Source organism: Drosophila biarmipes, chromosome 3L (assembly GCF_025231255.1).
Source record: "Drosophila biarmipes strain raj3 chromosome 3L, RU_DBia_V1.1, whole genome shotgun sequence".
Lineage (NCBI taxonomy): Eukaryota > Metazoa > Arthropoda > Insecta > Diptera > Drosophilidae > Drosophila > Drosophila biarmipes.
In genome coordinates, this window is record NC_066613.1 from 21,251,146 (window position 1) to 21,264,599 (window position 13,454).

Below are 13,454 nucleotides of genomic sequence, written 5' to 3' on the forward strand. Positions count from 1 at the left end.
AGGAGGGGGATTAGGGGTGGCAGTATCATGACGACAGTCTAGTTTGGCCTTCTCCATTCCTTCACACCACACACACACAGGCTGCCCCCCACCCTTTGCGGGTTACACCCTCTTCCTTAACGATTCCCTCGACCATATAGCCACCATATAGCACGTGTACATTTCCATCGACACCAGGTGAAACCTTCAAATAAAAAGCGGAGGAGCACAAAAAACACAAGAAGAACGGGAAATTAAGACATGGGGTCGCAAATACCCTTGTGAACCGTGTGGTTCTGTTGTTCGAATAATGTAATCTATAAATTGAAGTATATTTTATTCCCTTGTTTTGAATACAACTCAATAGAAGGTAGAGTTCTACCTAATATTCTACCTTAAAATTGTTATTATTGTACCGTATTATATTATTATTTTATGCTATCATATCATACCATTTTCTTAATTAAGGACTAAAACTGTTTGGTTCTTATAGCTTACAAAATGTATTAATAATGATTAGGAAAATGGAAATTTAAAAGTTTTTTTTTTAAATATTACCAAACCGATTCCAAAAGTTTAAAAATTTAAAAATCACCTCGAAGAGTGTGAAAACACCAAAGCAAAGGAATCGAACCGATATTTTCAGTTGCCTGCTTTTGAGCGTTTTTCTCTGGCAGGCGAAAATGCAACAACGTGTCGGGCCCTCACTCACACCTACAGCACCCCCTATCTCTCACTTTCTCCCTATCTCCTACACGCACACACACAGACACAGCCTCCCCAGAGAGAGAGAGTAAAGGACCTCTCCTGTCACACATTTTTGACGTTTCTTCGCCAGCTGTGTTGAGTTCCTGCGTGGGAGAGTTGGCCAACGGATGAGAGAACCCGCGGTGAGGAGAGCTTTTCTGCAAAGCTCTGGCGTTACCTGGTTCTTGGGGGTCTCAGCGGATGGGCCTCAGTTTGCTTTTCGGACTATTGAGTGAGTTGCCTCTCTTCGGGGAAATTCGAGGGGGACGGAAAGCGAGCGGCAGGGCGGGGGCGGCTGGGCGCGGGTTTGTTGGATGGTTTTTATGGCTACACCAAGACACTTAATTGGGCAAGAGCTTCCATAAAATGTTGCATTAAGCCATTGAAGCTACTAGACCCTAAGCTGAGTAATTGTAATTTGAAACATTTTATTTTAATTCGCGGTATTTTGATTTGATTTTATACCATTAGAAGTCTTAACCATTAAAGTTTGAAAAATCAGGATGCATAAAAGATATTACAATAAACAAAAGATGTATTTAAAGCCGCATGGTTTACAAAGCTTGAAAAGTTCTTACATAATGGCACAATTTTTTCAGATTGTTATTAAGATTTTTCTGATATTTAAAAATGTTATAATTTTAATATTATGGATTTGGAGATCGGGATATGTTAACTAAGATCATACTTTAAGATCGTATCAACTATAAAAGTACTTTAACCTTTACACCAGTATTTTTTTTAGTGCACAATTACGTCTACATTTTAGGTGCATGTGGACCTGGTGCCCATAACAAACGTAACAAACGTAACGAAAACAATTACACGAAAGAAATCCTCCGAAAGCACACGGGAAACGAGACTGAGAATACACAGCCCCTCTCTCGAATTCCCTTTATCCTGGCTGCCCCTCCCCTCGTCCAGCTGCTCAGGGACTGCTCAGTGAACATTAAAATAACAAAATCCAAACAACGCAAACTTTGAGTGCAAGACCAACAAGAGAACCCTAGGACCCAGGGCCAGGGAGAGGTGTACTTGGAAAAAAAGTATAAGTCAATTAAATAATAATAGCACAACTCAAAAGAATGTATTATATCATTTAAAAAGTATCTTATAACATTATTTTACATAGTAATCACATTTGGCTTTCTTAATTTTTTAAAATTGTAATGAACTATGAGAATTTATATTAAAAAAAGTTGTATAATATTAGACTTATTTCATTAAAATTGTTGTTCGTCTTTGAAATATGATACCCCAAAACAAATATTCTATAACTATATTATTTTGTTATAATCTCTTGTTTATTTAGTTTTTGAAAAAGGTATCAATTATTGTATAGATCCTAACAGGAAAAGCTAATATACATGTAAAAAAGAGTTCAAAAGTACCAGAATTTGTTAATTTCAAATTTGTTTTTATTTTTTTAATCACACTCTTGCAACAAAATTGAGATATTATTATAATATTCTGGGGTATCTCATCTTTATAAACAGGAAAAATTGTAAATAACATATTTTTTCCCATGTAGAATTAGAGAGAGAGCGAAGCTCGCCAGGACGTCGCCAGTCAGTCTCGGCGGGGATTCCGCTCTCGCTGCCCTGCTCTCTGCGTCTGCACGGAAGCCTACAAAATCGGGGAAAGCTTTTGGGCCGAGGCCTCGGCGAAAGCGAAGCCTCCAAAGTAGTCGGAGAAGTGGAGCCAAACGGTCAAGACGCGGAGCTCCGCTGAAAAAATAAAACAAAATACACCAGGAGAGGGCGAAGGGTAGGAAACTACAAAATCGCAGCCCAAATCGCGCTTCGTGGAAAAGCCAAAAAAGTTGGCTAAAAAATAATTGCAGAGGCCTGAGCCAAGTAGTAAACCCGATACCAAAAAGCCAAAGTAAAAAGTGTTTAGAAATGCCAGTTGGGCAAATACGCCAATTATGGGCTCCCTGAGGCGAAAGAAGGAAAGAGACAGGGCAGCGCTGGCTCTTCCATGTTGTTGTGTGTAATGTGTGAAACGATTTTCCTCCTCCAACAATCTTTTTTTTTTTTGGCAACATGCAAGGGGCATGTAGATACAGCCCAGAACAGGCCGAAATAGAGCCACAGCTAGGGGTTCTTTATTAAGTTGCCTACTGAAATAAATACCAAAAATAAAGCAGAAACAGAAACAGTAGAAGATGAGGGTTACACTTTGAGGCAAACCACCAAGGAAATAATAACCTTGAAGGCTTCTGGCCAAGGCTCTCCAAAACTCGCTGTTCGAGGGCTCGCGTACAACATGGCGTATGCTTGATGCAAACAAAATAATACCAAATACGAAAACATGAGAGCATGTGCAACAAAGTGTGCGTGCGCGTGTGTGCGGGGTGCCAAATAAAGTATTAAGCAAATAAATAAGCGTTTCGAGACGACTCCTCCACTCTACGCGATTCCCGATGACGCATTCGAGAAGAGTAGGGCAGAAGGTTAAATTACACAAAACGTCAAATTCGCCACGTACGACCGTCGCTTCGGAGTCGCCAGTCCGAAAATCCGTTTCGGTTCCGCTTTCGGACTCCTCGGTCGGGATACGGAGTATCCAGATTATAGGCGTGCAGCGAGCACAACCTACAGAGCACACAATATACCCAAAACTTTCCAACTACTTACTAAAAAAAATATGCAAAAAACACCAGATTTGGAAAAATAAAATAATACAATAGGCAAGCCCTAATTGCTGGAGGAATATCAAGAAGAATATTATAAGGATTTACTCGACCAGAAAATGTGCCTAGCTCTCTGAGCGAGGGAGCAAACTTGGGGCAGAGAGAGAGAGAGAGAGCAGAGCACCCCCAATCCCAAATTCACCACGATAAAATACAACAAAGGAGCCAAGAAGAAGAAAAAAACAGAAAAAAATACTTTCACTCTCGCCACAACGTGGCGGCGTCGAGAGGCAGGAAGCGCATAGAGTGACAAACAGACAGACACACAGACAGACGGACGGCGCTGGAAAACTCAAAGGGAAAACTTTTTGCATGCCACAAGCAGCAGGAGCGTCACAATCAGCATCAGCTGACTGCTGCAGGAAGCCTGGCAGCGGGACAACTGTGTTGCGGACAGGACGAGCATCCTGTCCAGTTGCCAGCCACTCGATAGAGGCCTCCAGCCTCCTCTGTCCGCAGGATCCTCTCACCAACACACACACACACCGCGCCCAAGCAAACGGCACTTTTAATGTATCCTTAGAATTCCAAACAGGTGAGCATACAACCCGAAAACTGGGCTCAGATAAGGCACAAATAATGTGCGGTGAAAGGACCTGATACTCGCATAATAAACCATTGTGATTATAGTTTTGAGTGGGCGATAAGTTTGCATGTCCCGGCCCGCAAAAGTGGGCTACATAAAAAGTTGCCAGGATACTGTGAGAAGAGCAGTCGCTTTGTTTCAGCAATTACTTTTTGCTCGCTTTTGTCGCATTTATTTAGCCTGGGAACTTTCCAGATAGGAGTACGTTTCTAAAGATGTTTTATTTGCTGAATAATCTAGGAAAAATAATAAAAAATATACTGAGTGCCTGAGAAGAGTTGGAGTTTTTGCCTGTACTCCAGTGAATTTTGAAAAATATGTATCATATTTAAAAATGTTCAATAAGAGTGTTTATTAATGAAAACTATAAAATCTTTAGATAACGATGCATTCGTTATGTTGTCAATTATTCATTTAGCATTCGATCTAATAATCCATATTTATAAAAAATATTTTAAAAACTTAACCAACATCACTAGAGTTTATTTTAAAACTTGTGAGGGGGATGGCTTTTTCTTCAGAACTTAGCCATTATTTATTTTTTTACAATGAGTACATACTTTTCAATAGTTTGATCAAATAACTTTTTATATTTCTAATTCCATTTAAAAAGAGAATACATTACTATTTTTTTGCCTTAGGCAGATATATTTGTATCTTGTTATCATAACATGCAAGTGAACTGAAGTGTAGTTGGGGACTGTAAAAAGAAAGTCAATTGCAAGAGGTGGCGCCAACTTATTCTCGGAAATGGTATTTTCTCCAAATAATTAAAGTATATCCAATCGCCTTGCAAGTCCTCGCCTTCAAGGACGCCCTTTCCGCTGCTATCTCAAGCAGCGTTCGGCACTCGCACCCTTCAAACGCTCTTCAATTACAGCACTTTCATTCTTTTTCTCTGCTCCTCGGGATGCAATTTGCCTTTAATTGCGACCGCCCTCGGTGTAGTCTTAATTTGCATAAATTTCTCTGCGATTCAGACCCCTCTGGGCGCTACACTCGTAATAACCATAACTCAGTTTCAATTAAAAGCTCAGCCATCAATTATGCAGAGCTAAAATGATGCCAGCGAACCGAAAAAACTGGAGGCCAACCAAAGTGTTGCATACTTTTTGGCTGCTCAGCGATGGTCGGGGCTTAAAAATAATAATAATTCTGGCATAATTGAGGTAAATTTAGCCGTTGAAATCAATGATGCAAGCTGCACGTTGAATGTGCTGACCACAGGAATGTGAAAAATCAAATTTTCATTTTCAATTAGTGCGCTGAGCCCCAATCAAACAGCAGCAAATTTGAACAGACAAACATCACTCATACGCCACGTACACCCAATGTCCTGTCAGGCTGTGCGCTTCCATTTTCGGCATTTTTCGGCAATTAATTAGGCGCAAATTTTAATTAAATGGCGTCAGTGGAGGGTAGTGCTCTCCCGATGACGGCAGTTGGTTTTTGGTTCACGGCCAAGTTACTCTGTTCTGGCCAACAACGCCGAGCTGTGACACAAACTCATTAAATAGTTATTACTCAGCCTCAGCCCATGTGGCCGGCAAGTGTCAGCCACGAGTGTGTTTTTTAGGTTATTAATATCTTACTCGAATTTTTTGTTGACACTCTGTCGTTAATAATGCCCATAGCGAGAAACTATATATCTTTGTAGGTCAAGGTGGGTGAGGTTTAAAAGTCTGGAGACTTAAATTGTTGTTTAGATACTAGAATTGGGTAGTGTCTTTGTTTTGAGTATCTTTGCAGCCAGTTAGATCTTGCATTTTAATTTTTTCTTTTTTGAAGAAAATAAAATACCTATTTTGCAATGTATGGTTACAAGAAAAGATGAAGTGATTAATAGATATAATAAAAAGTTATCAAAAAGTCAACTTATCAAGAGTAATTATAGGATTTAAGGGACTACAACTAGATTCTTTTTTGACAGTCATTGGTTAGCCCCATTGGTTTTCTATGTTGATATATCTGCTATCGATATGAAGTTACGTGACCCGCTGCCCAGTCCCAAACTTTAATTACAGCCATCATAAACTAAGCCCAAAAACCCAACCCTACGCAGCGAAAAGGGAAGGTGAAAGAAAGAAGTTCCAATAATTGTTTTATGGTATAACGCAGGGTGTGGGTGACACCCCCGCCCAGAGAAAGCACTCCCCCACTTTCCCACTCTCCCTGACCTCGCACCATCCTCAATCTTTTCTGGCTGGCAATCATTAAGTGGCTCCCAGCCCAAGCCAAGGAGCCGAGCCCTTTCTGCGTTCAGTTTTCGGTGGCATAACAATCAATCTTGGAGCCTACGGGGGCGAATGAGGGGTGGTGGGTGGACACAGGTGTCCAGTCGGAGGGAAATGCCTAAACGGGAGGCGGGGCTACCATATCAAATAATCCTTTTTTTGTTCATGCTCGCATATATATACTATATGTATTTAGCCAACTCAAACTTGAACACTTCAAGAGCTCATTAAGTGGGCTAACCTTGATGGAGGACTTTGGGGTCGGGGGCGGCTTGGGGTTGTCTTAGAAATGTTGCAAGTTTTCCTCTTAATTCACTTAAGACTTTCGCTTTGAGTTCTGCCAGGACTCACACACACACACACACACACACACACACACACACACACACACACACACCCCCACACACACACCCACACACACACCCACACACACACCCACACACACACCCACACACTCACCCACACACACACCCACATTATAAATGGCATATCCTTCATATCCGAATGGTGGCAATTGAATGTCGGACTCCGCCGCTTTCTGCAAGCGTGTGCGAGTCCTTTAAGTATCTTGTATTAAGAAAGTTTCCTCCACCTCTGGCCATTGAATTGCGTCGAAAAGGAGGTCTTGATAAGGCAAGGACCATTCAGCAGTTTTCCATAGGCAAATAGAAAAATATTCATAAAACTGGAATTGCGATTTGTCCTTGCAACTTTTCTTCCCTCTCTTTTTATTCCCATTTTCAATTTCTACCGTAGAAGCTAAAAAGGATGTAGGATAATAGATTTGCGTCTGTGCGAGCGCCCCGTTTAACCTTTTTTTTTGTTACTCTCCTTATTTTCTACCCAGGGAAAATTGCTTTAAATGGGTTGAAGGTTTTGGCTTTGGCTTTGGGCCATGTTTCTGTTTGTCTCTTCGGCGAGTCTATCGGTGACACTAATTGCTGGCTTATTATCCTTATTTGTGGTGCAGCTAGGGAGGTTCCAAGTCTGGGGCTTGCCCACGCAATTCGACGATTATGATGACTCCGATAAAACGCTGTATTATTTATTGCACTGCGGGGTTGCCAAAACTCGAGAGGCAAGTCTAAACTGCACAAACGTGAGGCATCTAAATAATAAATATCTCTCTTTGTGCCCCATACTAAATATGTTTATTAGGACAAATTCTGAATTTCCTAAAATGATTCAAGAGATTTCATTTTCTGAATAAATAAACTGGAAGTAGCTTATGTGTGTTTATGTGTTTATAATGACCTGGAATTCTTTTGAAATAAATAATTATTTGTTTACTAAATTATTCTTCAAAGGAGTTTTAAAGTCAGTGAAACTAACAACTTAAAGAGGGTATTATGAATTTATTATTTATTAGTTTTTGCACTTGATTTGCAGAGTATTCCACAGCTCATCGTGGCAATGGTTTTTCTTCTGTCTTTCTTCTGTGCGCCATTGTTTGGCCTGTTTATGTATTTATTATTGATTTTGGCTCGTGCCCCATTTGGTCTGGCGGTCTATTTTTGGATTTTATTTTCATGACAATGGCTGGTTTATTAACTTTCAGTTAGCTGACACAATAATTATGGGGCTTATAGACAGCAGTTTGGCAAGCCACATTAAGTGGCATATCCTGCAGGAGAGTCATGGAAAAATGAATAAAGCCCATCAGCACTTTAATGCAAAGACAAACGAATGACAGGCCTCAGGCAGAATTGGTTGATAAAATTGATTCATAATTGAGATGTATGGTAATTTAACCCTAGGTCAACATATATACTGATACCACACTTTCAACGCCTCAGCGCTTGCTGTGTTCCTATGCTTCCTGTTATTTATGGTTATTTATTCCCGTCATAAATTTCAATTTTCAAATGCACCAATTCTTTAGTCCCAGCTACATCGTAAACATGGCCAGCGACGCAAAGGAAAACAACTAGAATTCCTGCCCGGCATAATGTGTTAGAGGGGTATTCTGTGGTACCCCACCTTTGGGCTTGTGTGTAAGTTGCGTGAGTTCTTCATTCAACTTGAGACTTTGTCGACTCGAGAGCTTCTTGCTAACCCGAACTCGGGCCATTCAGCGGTACGTGTGTATAGCGCGCCGCTTTTTGTGTGTGCTCGCTGGCTTTTTTGTCTTTGCCTAGACCAAACTTTTCGTGACTGGACAAAATGCTGCTCTGCGTTTTGTAGGAAATGCCAGCCCGTCCCGGCTGTCCTGTCTCTCGTTGGCACACACACTCCCCGGTCAGGCCCCGGATCCTGGCTTCCCCAGTTAGTTTCATTTGCCTTTTACATTTCCACACATTTCCGACTTTTCGCCCCTGTGCATTGAGAGAAAACTATAAGTACTACTGTAATCGAAGAGTAGGGTAAATTGGTGTGTAAAACGAAAAATTTGTATTTATTCAATTTCATCCTTCTTAAGGATATGTCAACGCCAAATAGTCCCATCCCGCTATATTGTCATGAGTTCCTTCTTCGATTCTGCGTTTTTCTCCTGGCTAACTAATATATTTGTAATAGGAGGTAAAAACATAGAGATGGAAATACTAACAAATGTAAAAAAAATTGGAAATATACAAACAAATTTCTTATGATTGTTATTTTTTAAGGTCTGCTATGACAATTTCTTTTTAATATTGTTTCTAGCTCGTCTTACTTACACGCACCTTTTAGATACAAAATCAACAAGGTTTTAACTAAAAAATATAATATCACCGAAATTCAATGTAATTTTGTTATCAGTGTAGTTGCGTGTCTGTGCATAGACGACCTACTCAAAAGAGGGAAATATGGGCGGGAAATGGGGCTGTGCGGTGGTTGTAGGGACAGCGAGACGACGCTTTGCATATTTATTTTATTTGATTTCTGTTCGCTTTTTTCTACCTAATTTTTTTTTTTTGGTTTGGCGGGGACTTGATATTCCCGCTTATATAACAAACGCGACGTGTGATTAAAAATTCGTAATTTGCCCGTATATTTTGTATACCCGACTCCCTAGCTCCGCAGCTCCGTAGCTCACCTGCTACCCTCTTTGTGTGTCATGTTTTTTGTAGCATACCTAAAGGCGTTCCACTTCCCTGCTCAGCTTTTCCCTTCTGCGCTTTTTCGAGCGTGTTTTGTGCCATTTTTACCGTCGCCGTTGCCGTTGCCGTTCTTCGTGCTTCATTAATATTTAATTAAAAAATCAATAGTTGACATGTAAGTCAACTTGGTTTGTTCTTCTTTCGGGCCTGGTTTGTTGTAGCGTTTCCACGTTTCGGGTTTCTTTGGGCGATTTTCCTACGGTCTGCCCTAACTTATGCATGTGCATTTGTGCATATCTTATTATAGCAGATTTTCTTCTGGCTTCGTGTCGTCTACGTGACGCTTCAGTTGGAGGAATATCTTAGGAAAAACCACACCCTCAGTGCTGGCAAAAGAAAATTGAAAAGCCACCGAAAAGGGCGGAAAGACATGTGGACAAATTCGTATATGCTGGTTATAGTATACCTACAAGGAAGTAGCTGAAAAATATTTAGGTTCTGGCATTGCAGTATCTTTAATGAAACATCACATTCCAACAGTTTACCATTTTTTCTTTTATTGAGATTTATTTAAAACCCCATTTGACTCTTTAATTTTTGATTGACAATAGTTATCAATAAGCATTTGGCTGCGAGGCGTGCTGATATTCAAAGGCTTCAGGTATTTGATCCGCAGCCTTATCAAAGCTGATTAATAAATGAACAAGTGCATTTCCATTATGTATGCGATAGCTTTGTTGTGTTGTACTACTTGGCATCCTGGCACAAGGAGCGACGCCATTGTTCAGAGTCGAGTGCGATGTGTCCTTGGATTATCTTCCACCTGCGGGCCAATCAATATGAATTTATGCTCGTACAAATGTATTTGAAACTTTGACTTGAACAAGGATATGACTTTCGGCATGCTTAATTTCAATTGCATCCCATAATCAGATTAAATAAATAATTATTGCTGGCTATGTCTAGCAGTGCATAATGATATTTTATTAATGTTCAGTAGTGAAAGCTTATCAAATGCATGGCAATCAGGAAAATCATTTTATATTAAAATGTTCGATGCCTGATTTATCATAAAGTACATAGAGGCTAGAAATCAAGAGACTCTTCTTGGTTTGAATAGGAAAACAGCATATAAGTTGCATAATTACTTTTTATTTATTAAGTGATTCAGCAATAACATATAATTCTCAACTCCCAACCAGCACGCTGCATTATCTTATCAGCATTTTAACAAGAATAAAGCTGGCGAAGTAAAGTGAATATACACACATTTTCATGCGAGCTGGTACGCAGAGTAAACAAGACAAAGTCACGTAACTCAAGTCTTGTGCTTTGCTTATCAAAATGCCCCGAGATCTTGTTCGAGATTTATTGACAGCCGCACCGGAAATGGGAAATGGGCGAGGCACATGTTCCCCGTGCGCTACCTGCCTTTTATTTACGCGCAATTAACCCAGTTACAAGTTCGACATGCCGCTTCGCCAAACGGCCCCCGCACTCGTGTATATCCTGCATTTATCATAATTACTTCCCCAGAAATTTACCGCCAAAAAAGAGGAGAACAAAAACAAAAAACGAGACCGTTGATGATGATGAAAGTTGATGAATGCCCGGGGCCTTAGCGAAATTCTGCAGCTTTGGTTAATGTTTTAATATGCCTCTGGTAACTATTAAGCGCACTTGAAAAGCTGAACGTTAAATGCCAGCCGCATATTAAACATCAATTATGTATGCCAAAGCGAAAAAGGGTTCGCGCTGAAATAAAGTCTTTTGCATACCATAGCATACATTTGGGGGCCCTCCTTTCTTCCTGTTCCTTTCAGTCTGCGCGTGTGTGTGTGTGTGGGCACTTCGTATGCAAATACTCAAACATCGAAATGTGCTTAGCAATTATTTTAAAAATGCACACAACTCGGGGGAAAACAACAACTACTGCGACAACTGCAATCGCAGTTGAGCATTGGACCAAAAAGGGCAATGCATAAAAGACACAAGCCCACAGAAACACAGAAAAAAAATTGAAGTACATCCTCCCTAAAGTGCATTTGTACATAAGTAAAGAATAATATATTATAAATAAAATAATAAATACAATCTATGTAGGTTGGCTAAATAACATTTATGTTCAACATGCTATAAAATCGTCTTGACCCCTGTTTCGAAGCCTTCTTCCTGTGTAGACCCAACTAGAGGGTACATGCAAACTACCTAGGCTCGAGAGCCATAAAAACTGGAGTGAACAATATACAAAACTTATTTTCAAATCAAACAACAGCAACAGCAAAAACCAGAGTCCATGGCGAAGAGGGGGCGAGAGCAGGGGGCGTGGCAGTGACAACAGCGAACGGTTACAACAAAGTGCCAGATGCTGGGAGTAGACAAAAAAAGTGAATTGGAATTCAGAACAGTGGGCTCGGACTTTGAAAAAATGCAGAAATGCAGAAAGACTCATAGGGCACTCCGGGGAACGTCGATTAAGGAGCTGAAAGCCGAAGCGAAGAAGCCTCTGATGGGTTTTTCGGATACTGACTTGTTTTGAGGAATGGAAAAAGTTATCATATTTTATTGGGAGGGGCTTACTTTTCGGGGGATGAAATAGAAGAAAATATAAAAGTACAAAAGAAAATATAAAGTATTATTATTTTATAGGCAAAAAAATAAATATTTAGCAATGTTCAAACTACTCAAAACCTTTTGAAGAGTGCAGTACCTAAGAAGGGGATGTAAATTAAATGTCATATTATTTTTAACAGAAAAAATGTTATCTACAGATGAGTTATTTTTAAAAAATCTATCTTTTGATAAGCAGTTTTGAATGTAAGGTCTTAAAATAAATGTCATAATATTTATAACAGAAACAATTATATTTACAGAAAGGTCTTTTCTTTCTTTCTTGAAAAATATGTATTGGCAAACAGCTTTTGGAGTGATTGATTAATTTTAGAAAAAAACCAAAAGCCATTGGCTGAATTCGCTACTCCATGACACGGTCCATCCATGCACTCTCCACTGGCTGCCTGGCACAAACCAGAGTCAGACTAACAATTCCGAAAAATGTCACATTGCGCACATGAAAAATGTCCTTGTGACAAGCGCCAGCGCCAAGCGGCGGCAACTGTGGTTGTGAACTGCGAGTGTGCTGCTGGTGTGTGTGTGTGCGATCCTTGGACGACTGTGTGTGAGTGCTGGCTGTGCTGTGGCAAGGTCATGAGTAAATACGTTTGGAGCATGCTGTTTTTGCCGTTTATTCCCTAACAAAGCCAAGGCAGCAACAAGAACACAAAGAAAAATAAATAAAATAAAATAAAACAAAATACAAGAAGATGAAAAAAGAAAGTGAGAGAAACAAAAGAGACTGGCAGAGAGGGAGAGCGCAGAGAAATTTATTGTCATATCTGGGTAATATAGGGAAGCTTCTGCTGATGCTTCCTATTGATATTTATACAAAATACATTGGCACCAGCACATATGTGTGTGTTAGCCTCATTTGTAATGGCGTCCGCTTGCCAATTTGTTGTGTGTGTGCGGCAGAAAGAAATGCAAATGTGTATCGGTAAATCAAAAAGGACATTATTGGCTGCTTGTTAGACGTAAGCACAATTACCAGCCATTACGTAGTTAGGTGTCCCTGTGTGTGTGTGTGTGCTTGTGACTAGGCTGCGCCAGTGTGCGTGCCTGGCATGTCCTGTTTGCGTGCTGGTGTTAGTGAATTTGTGTTTGTGAGTTTTTGTTTGCGCTTGTATTTGTGTTTGCCAATGGTCGACCGCTAAGTGCGCTTAAGCGTCAAACCAAATTGGCCGGCGCTTTGTTCTTCAGCGCTTAGCTGAAAGTGCACTTTACCTTTCTCCAACCCATTTCCCACCCCCTCCACGCACCCACACAACTTTACAACTCACACAAATCCGAAAAAAAGGGGAAAAATGAATATATAAATAAGTGCAAGCACACACGCACGAGTATTTGAGTACTCGAAACTTATTTGCTATTCACACTCGATTAATCGAAAGCGTTTCGCTTATGGCTTTGATGCAACTTTTATTGACATAATCGATGGGCAAGTTTTTAATTGAACGCGACGGCCTGATGGAATGTTAAGGAACTTCCCATTGATTGCCATTCGATTTCGCCGTTTTGACTTGAACTTTTAAAAATAAATTGTATTTGATTTGAGGGGCTTGTAATAAATATTAAAT

The 13,454-nt window shown here is 40.2% G+C and overlaps 1 protein-coding gene across 1 annotated transcript in view; it reads left to right on the forward strand.

Annotated features, from left to right (window-relative positions):
- The first annotated feature begins 2,426 nt into the window (after positions 1 to 2,426).
- Positions 2,427 to 13,454, forward strand: part of LOC108034937 (whirlin) — a 33,718-nt gene continuing 22,690 nt past the window's right edge. The window contains exon 1 of the mRNA XM_050885790.1: positions 2,427 to 3,956. The gene's annotated coding sequence lies outside the window, so the exon portion shown is untranslated. The remainder of the gene's footprint in view (positions 3,957 to 13,454) is intronic.